The sequence below is a fragment of the Aphis gossypii genome, chromosome 3 (assembly GCF_020184175.1).
Source record: "Aphis gossypii isolate Hap1 chromosome 3, ASM2018417v2, whole genome shotgun sequence".
NCBI lineage: Eukaryota > Metazoa > Arthropoda > Insecta > Hemiptera > Aphididae > Aphis > Aphis gossypii.
Genome location: NC_065532.1, coordinates 11,833,918 through 11,853,542, shown reverse-complemented (window position 1 = coordinate 11,853,542; position 19,625 = coordinate 11,833,918). Strand labels below are relative to the sequence as shown.

The following is a 19,625-nucleotide window of genomic DNA, read 5'->3' as shown; positions in this document are numbered from 1 at the left end:
TTAGAAGTATATATTCTTTCGATCTATAAATTATACTATAAAATAAATACAGGCAATTTTAAGAACATTTTTTATCGATATTTTTATAAAAAAAATTAACTTAATTAAAAATTTTAAAATTAAAACAATTTATTTGTTTTTAGTTTAATATTTCAAAACTATTTGTTCTTATGTAGATAATAATATCAAAATACTAGAATGTGATCATAATTATATCCAATGCTTAAGAAATTTAGATAGCCTGAAAATTATTATAATATACGTTTTAATATTTTATAAATAAATTGTATACAATATGAGATACGTTAAAAGAAACAAAACAAAACGATAAAAGTGGGCAACCGCTATGCTGTGCAGTAAGTGTCAAATGTATCTCATCATTGAGTAAATCACTCTAATGTATGTGTTAAATTTAAATTCAATGATAAATCATTGCATCCGAAAAACTTTTACTAGTGATTTCAAATTTACCAAACAGTATCTAACAACGAGCATTAAATTTTTAAGTTGTAATTTCTGGAAATTTTACGACCTAATATGTATAATGTATATCCGTATCTTATACTATTCACCTGTTCAAACTATTTTAGAAAATGAATCGATAATCTAGAATCCGTATTATCAAGATAACCTTAAAATAAAATTGGAACTGCGTCAAAATTTGTTTATACGGACGTTAAGCGTATAGAACAAACAATAAATTGAACAAACATAAAAATCATTAACTATATTGAATTTAATATTGAAACTTTGGAATTCAAAATACAATTTAAAGATTTGTATTGGCTTTATAGTTTGCTAAATTCGAAGATTGAACGTCCCGAAATATTATCTTTAATCTACTTAAATATTCCAACTTTCTCGTTAAGATTCGAGCACCAATAAAACTATGTTTTTGCATGTAAATGCAATTATTGTCTTTTTGCGACAGATGAACCGTATGCTAATAATAAGAAAAAAAACTTAAGAAATTTCTTCTTCTACTCTATTGATACGAAATACAGTTTACAAAATACTTAATTTATAATACCAATCAGCTTTTTGATCTAATTTATTTTTGTTTAAGCCTTAAGACTCGTACTATTATTTTTAAATAATATTATTATGTACCCTGTTTCTATAATAATAATAGGTATTGTTTATTGCTATTAGAGTAATTTATATTACTAAATATTATGGTGGTCTCATTTAATAAAATTATGGTCCAAAACATATTATCATTTATTATATTTTTATATGAAATTTATGTTTGTATAAAGTAAAATGTAGAATATTGTTCATAAAAAATATAATAAAACCGTTTTTTTACTTTAAAATATTTAATTTTGTCCAAATTTGAACTTCAAAATTCTATGTAAAAAAAATTGTAAAATTAAAAATTTGGTTTCAGAATAAACTACTTACAACAAACATTGTATTAAATTTCAACGCTAAGGACAGAAAATTGATATTTTTTACTACTCTATATCATATATGTACTATGTGGGCATTGATTAAAATAACAAATTACATTATCATGAAAATGTTTTGATTAAATTGAATACAGAACATAGATTTTGGGCAGTCGTGTTGAATGACGATAACGGTTGCTTAACCACTTTCTACACACCATTTGGTAAATATGTGACCTTGTTTTAATAACAAACCAGACATGAGACAAATAAACAAATAAAACTTAATGCAGTGAACTATACTTATTCAAAATTAAATAATTTAATTTTAATAATCCAAAATGCTAAATATTTTTAAAATATTGACAACTAAATGTCTAGACTCTCAATGTTCAAATATTAACTTTAGTAAATGCACAAATAAACGAATAAATTAGAATACTATTTATTAGTATATTATACAGTTATGAATAAGTAAGAATACATATAAAATAGCATAATTTATTTTAGTATAATTAATAATTAATTATAATAAAAGCATTAGTGACATGTAATAAAATAAACCCGAGATAAATAAATATAACATCCAAGAAATAAGTATTTTTTTTATATAAAAAGTAAATTGATATTCAAACTAATGTTACTGCGCATTTTGAATATTTTATGTTCAACAATTAAACTTTTTAGTACACAAATAATGTTATCAATGCCAGATAATTCAACAAAGTATTCTTTTTATAAACAAAAACTGTTTTTCAACAATATATGCATTAAATTCAAAACTGAAAAAAACTATTAGGCTATTGAAAAAAATAACGTCTGACATTAATATTATTTACAATATAATCCTTCAACGTGAAGGTAACATAATACTTCCTCGGAGAAAACTAAATCATCAAATCAACACTAGTCTACATACGAACACTCCAAAAAGGAAACACCTGAACTACAGTTAATATAAAATATATTTAATATACAATACATATTCTTCTAATCCCAGTGCCCGTTTTAATATTTTATCGGTGTGTCTTAAAAAATTAAATTAAAACTTGAGGAGGCTAGTTCTACATCATTATAAAATAAAATAATTTTTACTAAACACTCATTATGGTATCATTTATACGGCTGAATATTTATAATTCTTCTAGAAAGGAATTCAAACAGTCCTTAAGATAGGAAAAACAAAAAATTTACACTTGCTCTGGCACGCACTTAGAGCCCATATCCAATCTTAAAACCAATGTACTGATAGATCCTTTAAATTTAAATATTAGCAACATAACCTTACCAATCTAATAAAAATATACGCTCTACATCAAATCCGGACCATATAATAACAAAAAGAGAAACAATCCGTCAGACATGTTATCAGCCTCCTAAAACACAAAAAAGAACAACATCAACGGTAAAACACTATCTTTTCCAACAATTTCGAAATACACGGAAATGTAGATAAATACTACATTAACTAATAGAACACTGAGTGAAACAATGTTACAGAAAACAAATTAAGGGAAATAACACACTTCGTTGAGCTCTAGCCAAAATACAGTATAGTTAAAACCGTAAATAAGAGGTCGTATTAAATAGACTCTAGACTAGAATTGGCCACACGAGAATCTCACGTGGAACATGATTGTCCAACATAAAATAAAATAATCACAGTTAAACACATTATCATCCACTGCTCAATTTTCACCTAGGCCAAAAATGAATCCCTTATTTTACAAATAATCTATACGAAGCTGTTGAAATAATTACTGATGTAAATAAAATAATTGACAAAATTTGAAATATAATATATACCATAATACAATACTATTTTTTTTTGTTATTATTATTCAAACCCTAACGTTAGATAATAACCTTGTAATTAATACTTAAACAATAAAATAAAAATATTGTAGAAGTGTATCTCATAAATGTGCCTTGAATAATACACGCCTTCATAGTCTTTTGTTAAAATGCTTAATTATTATAAACGCATTATTGAGACCTGAGATAATATTATTTAATAAGTAACAATAAAACGTAATTTAAAACTTTTTATACCTTGTAATGACTTTTAAAAACAACATTTCAACTTCTAATTTTCATATTAAAAATTTGTTCTGAAAAATAAATTTCATAAAGTCAATTTCAATCTCAATGATTATTTTTTAATTAAAAATCTTGTTTGATAGTTAATAAACTATGTTTTAATTCTTAGCTACAACAATAGAGCAACAATCAATTTTCTGTTAGAACTACTTTAATTCTTCAACATTAATTTTAAGTAAATTATAATATAAAATATGGATAAAAATATCGTAGAACTTACCATAAACCAAGTATTTAAATATATACAGCCATATATGTACATTTATACGGTTCAGAAACTGATATTCTTTTTACAGCATATAAGTAATACACTCAAATACCGGTGAGCTATATTATGTAGATGCAAAAGTTAAAAAGTTATAAGTTATAACATTAAGAACACGAATGAAACTTTAACTTTTTTTTTTTTTAAATTGTATTAAAAATTAAAATTAAATAATTAAATAAATGATAATAAAATAGTAATTCATGCAATATTTCGTGACTGGAATACATCGGTAAAGTTTTAAAATCAAGTAAAACTATAAATGATACAACATAACCATTTATATATGTATTATATATCTTGAAACGTGATAAGCCACGTTACACATTTATTTTTACATACTCAACAAAATAACAACATCTGTAATAATAATAGTTACAAAACGAATATTATATTAGAAGAGTTTTATAGAAGTGCGAAAATACATGGACTATACTTAATGACGATTTTTAAACCCCGTCATATTATATAGCAACGAATCAACAAAATTCTGCATCGATAGTGGGTAGAATAATCGTGTATACGTAAACACACTTTTCTAGATACATCTCTACAACTTCCAGTTCACGAAACGAACACACAGTACAAAAAGGACACTTGAAATATTCACGTAAAATTTGCATGCGATTTACAGTCTATTAAACTATTAAATCAGCTAACACGTAATCGTAAAGCTCATCCAACCATTATGGGACGGAGAAAAAAATAGACCACTACTGATGCTAATGTGAAAAACTCGTGAATTATTTATATTTTCATAAATATTAAACTTGCGTGATTCCCCTCTATCTAGTTTTTTTTTTTTTTTTTTTTGATATCCATAGCCATTTCTTTGCCTTTTAAGCTATTCCTTATATGTGAATTTATTTTTTATACCATCATTATCCATTCCTAAACGATAACCAAGGCTTTGTGTGCTAATGAGATGTTATTATTTATTCTTGTTTGTCATGCGATTCCCGACCATTGTGGAATTTATTTAATTACTTGCGGTTTAATATTTCAATTTTAAATAAACTCGGCTATACACGCGCGTGTCCCCACGAGTACATTTAGAGTAGTGTTGTCAAGACTAGGCTATGCGGCAAAATATTGCGTTTTTTTTAATCTAAAAGACGACATCATGCAATAATGGCGCATATAGCTATACATAAATCCGTTCAAGTACTCGTAAAAATCGAAAGGCTTAACCGTAAATATAACGTCTTGGGACGTTAAAAAATAATAGATTTATTACGACCCGGGCGGATAGAAGAAATGGAAGAAAAATAACACTGGGCTGTAAAAAAAGTTTTATTATAGTATTCTGTCAGGCGGTTCATATGGTATTCAACTGTCGTTTAAACTCCGTAGATTTTACTCCGTTAACAATAATCCCTGTTAAGCTATAATCTACTTTGATTAATCGACAACAGAACATTTCCACGTGCAAATTAAAGATATCAACTCACAGCAGCACATGCGACTTTAATTTGTTAATTATCATTACTCTCGTAAAGATGGTTCACGATAAAAATGTCATAGGCAATGTTTCAAAAGGTAAACATATTATGTTAAAATATTGTTAATGTGCATGCACAGGTTGGGTCGTATCGTTTTCCACTATAGTTCGACATCTCACGCACGTTTCTTTCTGCGCATTCGGCACTTTTTTATCTTTACTGTTTGCCGCTATATCTTATCCGCTTATCGGGAAATAAAATATAACGTACCTATATTTATTAAGGCGTAATAAATTGTCAAAATAGATAAATTTATAACAGTACAATAATAATTTTTCTAAAACATTCAATTCAAATAGAATAATATATTTTCCAAAACGAAAAAAATTAGATATTTTATTATTTTTATTATTAGATATTATAATGTACTAAAATGATAATAACGATAATGATAATTTTTTTCTTAAAATTATCAATAAGTTATATAACTTAATAATGTACTGTTTTTAAATCACTCAAAGATATATTTGAAGCTTTATGATTGTGTAAAAAAAATAGATGTATATTATTTAGATGAATTCAATAAAGTATTAGAAAAATCATAAACGATATAGAAAATAAATAAAATTATTGCAAAAGTAATAAAAGAAGTATATGAAATAATAGCGAGTGGATGATTAAAATTCATGATTAATACGGCTTTAATAATAATCGTGTTACTGAATAATTATAAATATATTATAAAATAGTAAATACCCCTTCGATGAATTAAAGCACACAAAATAACTTGTCAAATGTTAAATGTTATAAATATATGCATACTTAGTACAAAACAGCGTTATTATTTATGATATTTGAACATGTAATAAAAATACCTAGCATATAAAAAATGATTTAAAAAAATCTGTTTTGAACAACTAAGTAAGTAATAAATTACAAAACATGTTTTCATTATTTAAAATATATTAGATTTTTTTTTAAAATCCTTTTTACTTCTTCAATTACAACATTAAAATACTGTTAATGATTCGTTTGGTACGTTTTTGATAAATCAATTAAATTTTCTGTACAATAACAATATGTATATTATGTAAACACTGACTGACATGTAGAACGCATAATATGTAATAACCTATTTCAGTCAAAATCAAACCGAAGGATTAAATTAATTCGTTATATTTCGCAGTTCGGGTAATCAAGTTTAGAATTAATTAAATATCAAATCTTGAATAGGCAATTATATGCAGAAGACACTATACTAAAATGAATGCGCAAGAAGTCGACATAATAGTATGTGTCTACGTCGAGGGCCATACACGCATGCACGAGTGTACTAATATTGCATATAGTAAAACGCCGTTTTATAGAATACGCAAAATGACGAGAGCGACGCTAACGTATTATACTGCGCAGAGTGCATATAAATTATAATATATCGTATTTTACATAATATTATACACCAATACATGGTTCCCAAAACAACGTTGTATACTATTGACTGGTCTGATTAAACCACACGAAAATTAATTACGACGAGATAACATTTTGCTTCGAAATATTTCGGTATCGAAACGTATATTATAGACCGTGATTGGAAAAAATTACGATTCCGTTTAATCGTCGATACGGAATCCGCGTACAATGTTTTGAATCGCAAAATTATTGTTTAATGAATTATTTATCCGGCGAAAATCGATACATATATTAGTGTTTAGTTTTAACAGCTGTCGCCTATATAGGGTTATAAGGTGGCCATGTGTATTCATATTTCAGACCTTAAAGAGCGCCGGTGTTCGATTTGTACACGTAACAAGAGTCCTGAATAACCTACGATCTCGTTATTATAAATCTTTTATTTTCATAGATGCACTATAATTGTTACAACGACTTGAGTCACGTATTTTATCGAATTGAGATATTAACGCAGAAACGTCTGTTATGTTTATAATGTGTTTTCATCCGTTGAGTGTACAAATGACTCGACTCGTACAATTTTTACCGGCAAAATATTTATAGGAAAATCTGATTTACAGCCAATGACTTGATTAGTTTCAACAATCAACAGTAACTTTTGAATTCTTATCCGTACAGGAGTTGCTTTTAATTTAAATTTAAACGTGTATTTAATTAATACCGGATTATTGTCTGGTGTTATATAAATAGATCACGTGACATTTCATTTTTCCAGCTTTGGTTGATATGGAAAAATTTTAAACAGTAGAATATTATTTCCCGATTCGAGGACATTTGTTTTGAGATGTTGAAAGAAACTTAGGTATAATTAAACAAAGTTTGAGAAAAGTTGACAGAATCTATACAATACAACAAGATCTCGAGTTAATAATGCAGTCTAGTAATAGAAATAAGTTCGAACTTCGAAGTCTTATATAAGTTTTATAAGACATAACAGACTCAAATATATTTATTCTAAATCATGGTAGATTATTTACTTCATGTTTTATAAGGGAACATGCAATTTGGTTGAAACTTCAAACAGATCAGTTCCACGCAAGAAAAAAGGTTTTTTCTATGTATCATTTTTTCATCACTACGTTTCAAAAAGGAGATGGTAAAAACTATCAAAAATATCAAAAGCACCAACAAACATATTTTCAGGTTGACACTTGACACTATCTGAAATAAACCACTTTGAGCTAACAATGGAAAAGTATACGAACATTGTATCAATTATTTTAAAAAAAATTAAGGGTATAAAAAAAAATCAACTTCTATAACATATTATCTCCTACTAAAAATTATTATAAAATAATATTATAGAATATTTATATTTTAATGTTTCATACGTATTTCAAATAAAAATAGTCTTTTATGAATAATTACTGAAACTTACTATTGGTGCAACATAATACATATATATATAGGTCAGGTATGATAAGTCATTATATTTTAAAAATATGATTTAAATATGAACCTTCAATTGAAAATGTATTCAAAACAATTTAATTACAAAAATATGTTTAAATAAATTATTTTCAAAAAAGTTGTGAACGAAAAACAATAAAATAAACTCCTGAAAACATCAAAATCAAATTTAATTTAAAAAATAATAATTTAACACATATGCGCGCTCAACCATCATTTTATTGGATGGCTTTCCTTTATGTGAGATTTTATTTGACATTCACGTCAAACATCAGGCACAGGAAAATTACGTAGGAAATGATTGGCAAATAATCTGTAGCCCCCAACCTTTCCAGTTATCCATTCACACGACAGCTTTCCTATGCTGATCAATTTTTAACATTAAATCTAACCAATTTAAAAAGCTCGATCTATGTAACAAGTTCCTTTCATAATAAAAACGTACCCATTTCAAAAGTTTTCCAACAATAACTATAAAAGTATAAATTAACAATGATGTTTTAATGTATTCTTGTTAACGTTATTAATTAAATTAATAAACATTATGTTCAACTTGCCAAGACTTGTAAAATAGTTTGATATTTTCTAAAAGTAAAAATTGATGTTCCGAAATTGTACGCTTAAAACAAACTTAGTGCTTCTGTTTTGACATTTATAAGGCATCTCGATATTTATGAATATTAGGCATTTAGGCTATGAGCCAAGAAAATGTTCAATGTAGTTTACAAAGTTGATTTCATGCGTTTAATTATGATAATAATCTATTTTATACTTTCATCAAATTAATCTAAAATATTAACATTTTGATAAGACGTTAAAAGTAATATTACTATTTATGTAAATTTTAATTGAAAATCTATTTTTCACTTAACCAACGACTAATTAAGATATTAATTACCAACCTACAAAAACTTACATAAATATTAAAATAAATAGAATCTAAAATAAAATAGTAAAATGTTTAAAATTAATTATTAGATTTCATAGTACAGAAAATAGTAATGTTTATGAACTTAAGTGCGCAGTTAGTAATATTAGTATATAAATAAACTATAAAATAATGTAATATGTTATTTTAATGTCTATAATATCATGATAAAAAATACGTGTAAGACAAACACGTAAACAAAACAGCGTGTTTTTTTTTTAAAAAAAAAGATATAAATCATAATTTGTAATTTAAAGGGAAATATTTAATGACTTGTAAATAATTTGAATAGTAGAACCATTATGTTTATCGACGAATAAAGATTTCTTATTATAGGAAGCGATTATTTATCAACATTTTGATGCTTAACGCAATTGGTTTAGGGGATCAATTAATCGCGCCATTATACATTAGTATAATAATTTTCAATGAAACAAATTAAATTAATGAGTTTAAAATAATGTCTTAACACTTAATAGATTAATAACTAAAGAACATAAATAAATAAATTGATAAAATTATATTATTTCAAATTTAAACTTAAATATAAGTGTTTTCCATGACTAAATTATTGATTCATTTATTACAATTTAACCAAAAATGTTTTTAATTATAAAGCAGTGGATATTATTTTTGAATTGACTAACTTAAAATATTTTCAATAAAATATACTTAGGTATATTTTTAAGCATTTATTAAAAAAAAGTAAAATAATAATAAAATGTAAATATTTTAGACATAAATTTACATTAATTTACAAAATACGCTGATTTAGAGAACGTTGTAAAATAATAGTTGCTGAATAAAATAAAAAAATTATAAAACCAATAATACAACACAAATAGTATTTTATCACTTCTCTGCACCAAGTACAAAAACTCTGTATAGTGCGGAATTTAATAAATGCAAAAATATGAGTTGCATACATATTGATAAAATAAATTTGTAAACTTAAAATAATGTCTCAAGTTTAAAAATAATATAATATTATTCTAACTATAGAGATGTTCATATATCTAGAATCTTTTCCAATTTTTTTTCTATTAACATCACAAGTATGAAGACGATAATGTAAACAATCACGTAAATTGATCTCTGCTCAGAATCGTCTTTTATATGCGATAAAAGTCTCGTCCAAAATTTAATATGATAGTAAACCCAACCTCTAAGCCCTACGCATAACAGTGAACTAAGAAACAAGTGAAGAATTTCTATTTCTTGTATTAGGTATATTATACTCTTTGTAGAACATCGAACGTAATTTAATATATATTAAGTCTAAACTCGATATTATTAACCGACATTTCCACTTAAAGTCTATCTAATATCATAAAATAAAAGCAGTTCAATTTATTTTTATATATTTTTTAAAACTTTGTGTAAGAACATTTATAGAAATTTAATTCCCTGCAATCATACTTATTTCAAAATGGAACTACATTGTTCGAATTGGTTTAAGTTAAAGAATAATTATCTAGTTATTAAAACTACCCAAAATAATAAAATATATTTTAAATACCAACTTTTGTCAAAAATTCAATTGCGCTTAGCATTCTCAGTTGACTAGAAAACAAAATCATCAAAATAAGTATCTTAATAGACGCAGTACCCAAATCTGTAACGAAGAAAAAAAATGATCAGCACTATAAAACACGAATGACTATCATTTAAAATGACTTCAAAGTTCAAAATAAATTCATTTTGCTTCTTTAAATAAAAAAAAAAAGTTACGCAATTAGAATTATTAATTTTAAGTACTTCATGCGAACTGAAAAGTCATTCATAAACAATTCAAATAATTCAAACATACTTCCACTCAGTACATTACGGAGTTCGTACATAAATGTGCAGTGTGATTCAAAACCACTGAGCCTCAAAGTAATAATGTACTACTAAGGATATTTCTGAAAATCCACCTACCCTTAAAAAATGGTTATATAAAATTTAAAATATTAAAAACTAGATAAAAATCGTCCCCATGCTATCCACTAAGCACCACAAAAAACATCAATACATCACATGTTATATTTTAATCTGTAAGTCGCATATATTATATTTTCGATTTTTTGGTAAATTTCTGGGATATCAAATCATAATTTGTCTAGTACTTTTAAAATATTCTGTTTGACACTATATAGTAGAAAAATGTTCAAAATTCTATTTCGAGCATGGTTACTTGCTATAGCAAATTGAATTTATAGTTGGTATTCTGGGAATCAAAAGTAAATAATTTTCAATGCCTTTAAACATAAACGAGAAAAGCAATGAAAATACAAAAACTCAAAGAAAACTCAAATATCTACGCAAGCCCATTTTTCACAAAATCGATTTTTTTTTTTACTTAACTAAAAAATGATAAGTAATCCAAGTGTTAGAGTCTCGATATTTTCACCAAATATTCATATTAACAATACATTACTAGAAATGATACAGTTTTAAAATTTATTTCCCTTATTTATGTTCTGTTATCACGTGTATTTAAAATTGTTTATTAAATTAATAATTACCTATGTAAGGTGAGTATTATTAATATCTAATATACACACTCCGCCTTTCTATTGCAATATAATACACACATATAAAACTGACTAACAGCTAAATTGTATGTTACGTACACTACGCCGATATGATGATAGACGAGAATTCGTTTTCGAAGGCAGATGGTGCTTTTTCGAGCACACGCTCGGAGCGTTAATGCCACTAAACGATGAATGCATAGGTACTGTAACGTCGTCGCAGAGAGAAGTATGCTCGGCAGAGCGTGTAACGGCTGATGAGTCAGGTGTATGATATTCTACATCGCGATAGTGCTCGTGTACGGAACGTAAACAGATGAGTGTGGGGAGTTGTAAAAATAGCACAAAAGTCGTGGCAAGCTTATGAAATAAAAACTCGAAAGATCCTTATCCTCGCGGTCGAGAGTACGTCGTCCCGGGAGTGCGGCATACGCGTATAAGAATCTGAATTTCAGAATAATCCACAACTATAATTTATACTATTTCTCGTAGGCATTTTTTGTTTTCGATATTTTTACGTCGAAGCTGCGATTCGCGGGAAATCGGCTAAAAATCAAAATACGAATTTTAAAAACGATCGCATTATTATTATGATCGGCTTCGAAATCGCCACGCGTCCGCGGAACCGCCCAAAACTGCAACGCTGACGGGTTTATTAACACAGAAGCAGCAGCAGCAGACTACGCCTTGACCACACTCGCGGACGAGGCAATCGATATAATACACATACGTTTCCGCGGGCGTAGGTTAGGTTAGGTTAGGTTAGACGACTCCTCCCCCCGAAATTAAAGATGAAACGGTTTCAAAATAAATATCGTGAATTAAACGCCGAAAACCCCCTCCGAAAGTATATATCCTACGCGTTAGGTATTAACGATAACGCTCGCACGGTGGCGATCGCGGCGAACGGTCTTTACTTTAATCGTCTGCTATATTATACGCTCGTCCATAATCTGACCCGCAACGCCACCCCAACGGCGGTTACGTGAGGTTTTCACCCACCGCCACCCATCGAGCGCGCACCCGTGACGGTGCGGCCAAACGACGATTACCCAGGTTATACCTTTTTGTTGTTGTTGTTAATGTCGTTGTTGTTGTTGTTGTTGTTGTTAATGTCATTGTTGTTGTTGTTGTTGTTGCAGCGGCGGCGGCGGTTATTTCGACATAGAGCGGATGAAGTTACCCCCATGATGCCCGTTATGCTGATCCAGCACCACTTATTGGCCGCTGACGTATTCCAGTGCTTTACCGTTCGGATGACGGTATCTCATTCACCGGCACACCGGGCAATGCGCTACTACCGTATCTGGATCTACACGTGCAACACCGTGCTCATGGTGTGCGTCGTGTGCTTCGTGGTGATCGCCTACCAGCTGGTGGTGGCCGACCAGCGGCGGCACCTGGTGCCCGGCCTGGACCTGTGCCATCCCAGCCTGCTCTACGTGTACGCCGCGCTGTTCGTCCAGTGCACCGTGCTGCAGATCGTCGGCTTCCTGGGCGCCCGGTCGCTGAGCGAGCGGCTGCTCAACGTCTACTGGCTGCTGCTGCTCGGCCTCCTGGTCGGCGACGCCGTGCTGGGCGTGTACTGGGTGTACAGGTACGACAAGATGGTCGCCCGGCTGAAACCGGCGCTCCGGGACCGGTTGGCCGCCGACTACGGCCGCGACGGCCGGTTCACCGCCGTCTGGGACGACCTGCAGCGCGACCACGAGTGTTGCGGCGTCACCGGGCCGCCGGACTTTTTCAACGTCACCGTGCAAGTTGGCGGTGAGTGTTATTATTGTGTTACGTCACGCTTATTGCAGTTTTTACTTTTTAATGATAATATTATTATTATGCTTTTCTTCGGTTATTATCATCAATTGTACCCAAGTCGATTGGTGGTTACGGTGGCAAACGGTGGCCTTTGGTCTTTTTGCAGTTCTGCACCGCGGTGAAAATCGCGGCGTTTTTCCGCGTTATAAGACGCTTTTCAAAAAACGAACCGCTATCGTACGCGAAACCGTATCCAATCGTATTTTACCATATTTTATTACAGAGATCGATGTCAACGAATACTGAACCCGAATAGATCCTAATGATCAGTATAATTACCGTTAATCCGTTTTCGATTTTCTTTTAGCTCGTGAAAATTATTTTTCTTTTAACGTTTTCCAGGATTACGCGATCGTGATTTATCGCGACCGTCATTCGTCTGACCGGTTTCTGCGGTTAAATAATATTTAGTCGCTTTATTTTTTTAATAAGTAGATATAATTAGGTATGAAACATATTGTATTGACACGCAGATACCATTAAAAACCGATTGTCCGCGGGAACCTCCGCCGAATTGTTCACTGCTCTCGATATTATAGATCGACAATCGTGAATCGACATTAAGTCGCACTATAATTATTTATATTATTTAGTTTAGTTTTGATCGATACTGTAGATTTTCAACGGTAGTGAGTCAGTGTATTTTCTTTATGTTACCGAACTTTTTTTCGTGTCATGATTTAATTTTGTTTTGTGGGAGGCACAAAATGTCTTATGTATGCGGCACATATATTTAGATACACAAAAAAAAATCAACGTCGTCATCGTCCGTTCGTGCCCACCCCCCCAACAACCATTATATAGGACTTGCTTCGTTGGGTCACACAAAGTTCACAAGTTACTATTACTTTCATTATTATGCGTACGTATAAGGGGGTGTTCCTATATGTTATTTTTCACGTTTAGAAATAAATTATTTGGAAGAGGTATTATTAGATAAAATATTCTCGACGCCAAAATTTCGAATACAATTTCAACTCAACATCACACAATAAAATATATTCGTATAAGCATATATTATATAATGACAAACGCATTTTCAAAGCGATCAATTGTGTATGTATACATTATGGTTTACTGGTGTGTCCCACTAACCGATTGTATAAACTGATGCCATCTATCTGCAGTCCGCACGACAGTGTCTCTTCTAGTAGAAATTTAAGTTGTTTTTACGAGAACATGCTGAAATGCTCACAAATCGATATCGATACTCTATGATAAATGATATACATTTAAACATTAATAATTAAGGTCTAATCTAAAATAAATTCCTAGCAACTACTCTACACCATATTATATTATGATAAATTTATTTTTTATATTATACTGAGTAATATTTGAATATTTTAAATAAATTATTCAAAATATTATACTATTTGACTTTTATGGTCATTATTAATAATCAATGATTGATGATAGTTCATTTTATCAAAATATAAATACATTTTTAAGCGGTGACTCGTTATGTTTAATTGACATAACAAAGTGTACAACAATTGCGATCCCTAAAAATCTTAAAACCGATATCGCACTATATTTAATTTCATAGATATCTACAGCTAAATTAATTTAATAGTTTACATAAACAATTGCATACTTAATTTATACTGTTAGGTGTAAAATAAAACAATATACAATGTGTATACAAAAAATAATATTATAATTGTTATTTATTTTGTTACCTACCTATAAAATGGTAAAAACCAAATGACGAAAAAATGTATGACACGTTTTCAAAAACCTAAATTCTGTAGAGATTTATGATTCTAAGCCTCGTTAGAAGTTTTAGTTAAGCTACGTTATTAATTACAATGTCTCTTGAGTTATAAATGGTTACCGGAATATACAGGCTTAATTATTCAGCAGTTATTGCATACAGCCATATTAGACCTATATCTTCGAACTTTCTCGACGGCTATAAGTCATACTCGTTGGACTACTGTATATAATACAATATAATAATTGTATTCAATGTACACTTTTTATGATAATTAATTTTCATTTTTATAAATAATACTTGAAAGCATAAGGTTAGGTATCATATGATAATAACAAATTTATTCATATACCTATTACATGAAAAATATTTTGAAAAAATAAAAAAATAAAAATAGTTTGATGAAATAATACGTATTTTTATTCAATGTTCCTTTAAAAATGACAACACTTATTAAAAACCTCATTAATAATATCATGCCTGGTCTTAAAAGTTTTTTATTTTATTTTAATTTAAATATTAGTTATATATGCTTAAAGGACTAAAGTTTAAATAAAATTTATTAAAACTTTAAAGTATGAATATTATCATACGTAAGTTAACTATTTATCAGCAAAAATATGTTTTTAGTTTTCTGAAGTCAATTTATATTATAGTTGACACTTACAACGAAGATTAAACTGATTAAAAATTCCTCTAAATGAGTGTTTTATATAATTTAAATAAACATAAATTGTGTAGATTAATTAGGTTAATTAGGTATCTAGATTATTTATTTATGTTTAACATTCAAAAATACACCATAGAATTTTTTTTTAATTATTAAATAATTATATATTTTTTTAATTTGTATATAAACAAAATTTAGTGTTAATTAAAGGACCGACAAAAGAAAACAAAAATTATTGAACATTTTTTTTTGTTATACATTTTTAGAATATATATATTATATTATGTTGTGTACCGGAAGTCCAGACATTATTTGGCTATTATACGCTATAGCCATCCCCGCTTCACACATAAATGTATTCTACGCCTAGCTATATTGAAAATAATATTATATTTTTTAAAAAAACAAGAGCTTAATTAGCACCAGATAAAAGAAAATCAGGAGAAGTAATAGCTACCTACGTAGTGTTCTTCTTTAAATAGATGCTCAAAATCAAAAAAAAAGTAGCTTATTATTATTCTAAAAATGCTATTTAAAAACAATTTGTGATCCTATATTCCTATATAAGTTTTAAAAAAACCACGATAAAAAAAAGTACAATGTGTAACCATAGCTCCAATCATAATTTAATACAATCTTCGTATGTGTCAAATAATAACTTGGTGGGTAAAAAATAAAATGAAGTTTTTAAATATTTCTACTGATATTATTAAAAATATTGAATATATTATTATACCTAATTTTATTATATTTTATTATATCTAATTCAACATTTAAAGAAATATTGAAACAATTTTTTTTTAAATTCTGAATAAAAGACAACATAACATTAAATAAATAAATAATTATGTATTGTATTAATTCATCAAGTCATAAAAGTTGTATAAATAAAAATAAAATTACAAATTTCAAAATCCTAAGTGTATAAAAATTATACCACTTTATGATTAAAATATATATTATCGTTTAAAATACAGTAATTTTATAGATTTATTGTTTTCTGAAATTAATAAAAATTATGACTTTATAAAAGGAGGGGGCGAATTGATATTTTAATACAAAACTTTCAACCTAACCTAACCTAACCTGCAAAACAGATATAAATTTAAATTTTAAATCAATAGGTACAGTATTATACAAAATTTAGTTTTAGATATTGTACTTATTCATCAATCAATTAATAATCACGAAATTCGATAAAAAAAAAAAAAAATGACGACATACTTAGAAAAAACGACCATTTACGATCATTACGTGTTGGCGTTGATTAATAAATATGATATACATTATAAACAAAAACCAATTTATTAAATAACAATAACAAAAACATATAAATTTTATGTAAACAAATACGATTTTCGGTATCTGTCTAAGTATAAGCACCCGTCGTTGCAACTGCACGATTGAATTAAATTTAGAAAATAGGAAAAAAATCAGGTACCTACTTATATTATTGATTAGGCATACACCGAAAATCTTTACAAGCAGTCACGAAAATTGTAAACTACTATAATAGTATAATATTATCTCTAAAAAACAGAATCTGATCATGTATCACAAACCGCAACAAAACATGCGACGGACGAATCTCTTCGTCCGTTTCCATAATGACCGACGTTTAGCCGGCACTACCCCCGACGAGTCGCACGGAACTTGCGTCGGAGTGGCGATACACTCGATTTTTGGCACGTCGTCTGATTTCGTCGCCACGTAATAATTCGACAAGTTTGGCATCGAACGCCACGGCCGACCGGCCAAATCCCCACGGTTCTTCCCGTCGTGGTAACTGATCGGCCCGGGGTTTTGTTCATCGAAAAACTGCCGATTACTCAACACAGATCGCGTTTCGATCTCGACTACCGCCGGCTCTGCGGTCGCAGTGCACGCCGACGAATTAAACGGAACTTGCATCGGACCGGCGATGCACTCGATTTTCTTCTCACCGTCAGACTTCATCACTACGTAATGATTCGATAAGTTCGGCATCGAACGCCACGGCCGATCGGCCAAATCACCACGGTTCTTCCCGTCATCGTGGAAACTTACCGGCCCGGGGTTTTGTTCATCGAAAAACTGCCGATTACTCAACACAGATCGCGTTTCGATCTCGACTGCCGCCGGCTCTGCGGTCGCAGTGCACGCCGACGAATTAAACGGAACTTGCACCGGAACGGCGATGCACTCGATTTTCTTCTCACCGTCAGACTTCAACGTGACGTCATTGTTCGATAAGCTCGACATCGAACCCCACGTCCGACCGGCCAAATCCCCACGGTTCTTCCCGTCGTGTGAATTGATCGGCTCAGGATTGTTTTCTCCGAAAATCTGACCATCGCTTAACTCAGATGGCGTCTGGATCTCTGTTTTCTCCCGGTCCGCGATCGTATTATCGTTCGATGTTGTTGTCGTCATTAAATCGGGAGCAGACGAGTACAAACGTTTTGTCGGCGAGCCCGATAAATCACGAAGTTCTGAAACTTTTGCCGCAGAACTTGATGCCGACATAGTTTGATTATCGTCGATTATATTATTCTGCATAATATTGTAATATATACCTATATACCTACTAGTAAATATATTCTACACTTTATAAACTATAAATTCGTAATGTTTTCAAACAAGAAGAATTATGAAACGTAATTTTTGTAATTGATGCTCTAGTGCTACACTATCGGAGGCTGAATTAGGAATGTTATATTTTTGTACAGGCACGCGACAGCATTATGTTTATTTCAAACTATGTAGTTGCCAATAGCAACGATAATAGATGTTTATAGTTTTGTAATGGGAATACATTTTTTTTTTTTTTTAAACAATCACATGAACGATTTTAAATTTAATTTTGTGTAAATACACAACTAGTTAGAAAAGAATACATATAATATATGTTTGCAGGATGGATATAAATTATATTGTAATATACACTGTATATTATACAGTTTTTAGTTTTATTCATGATACTAAATATCTTGAATTAAGAATTATTGTCCGTTTAATATTTTAATATAATGAATATAAAGAGCATTACCAAACCTAATTAGGTAATCTAACCTATTAGAAGAAGATTAAATTTGTTCAAGCTAATATATACAATAATAGTTGGTATTAAATACAGTATTATAAAAATATTTAATAAATTTAAAAAATATAAGTAAGTAGGCTGGGTTAAAATAAAAATACAGAGCATGTATTTAATTCTAAACATATTTTTTTTAAATCTAAACATTAATTAGACATATTATGTTAAAGGTTATAGAAATAATGCTAACATCTCCATTTCCATAAAAAAAAATACAGTACCTATGATAATTTATAGTTTATAATTATTTATATGTATAATGTATATATAATTTATTATACGATAATCAACAATTATTACCTATCGTTTTATTTAAAACTCAATTCTAATGAAACAAATTCAAGCCAAACATTGAAATATTTACATGTCATTACTTAGTCTCTGTCTCTGTTTAGTTATCTTATTTTCTTTTAATTAAATATTAATTTATTTAAATATTTTTATGAGAAAATTACTGTCTTGTTTTTTTTTTACTATGATACCTATGTTTTTGTCATCAAATAAGAAATTTAAAATAAACATAAAATTCTTCTTAGGTACCACTAAGAAAATTAAGTTAGGTAAAGTTACACACAAAAAAACAAAAATAACACAAAATGTACTATTAATTATTAAAAATATATATATAATACTTAATGATCAATATAATATAGGATCTATATATATAACAAAATAATTGTATACTTAAAAGAACTTTATCACTAAAATTATAATGATAGGTGTGTACCTACTAGAAGTTATTTTTAACGAAACAATTAGTGTTACTTAGAAAAAAACTTTAACATTTCATAACTAAAATTATTTTATGAGTTGAAACTA

At 29.0% G+C, this 19,625-nt stretch overlaps 1 protein-coding gene and 1 pseudogene across 3 annotated transcripts in view; one reads left to right on the top strand and one right to left on the bottom strand.

Annotated features, from left to right (window-relative positions):
* The window catches only part of LOC114125592 (uncharacterized), a 138,259-nt gene that overhangs the window by 111,552 nt on the left and 7,082 nt on the right, over window positions 1-19,625 (bottom strand). The gene's annotated exons all lie outside the window — the stretch shown is intronic.
* The window catches only part of LOC114125602 (uncharacterized), a 68,919-nt pseudogene that overhangs the window by 44,334 nt on the left and 4,960 nt on the right, over window positions 1-19,625 (top strand).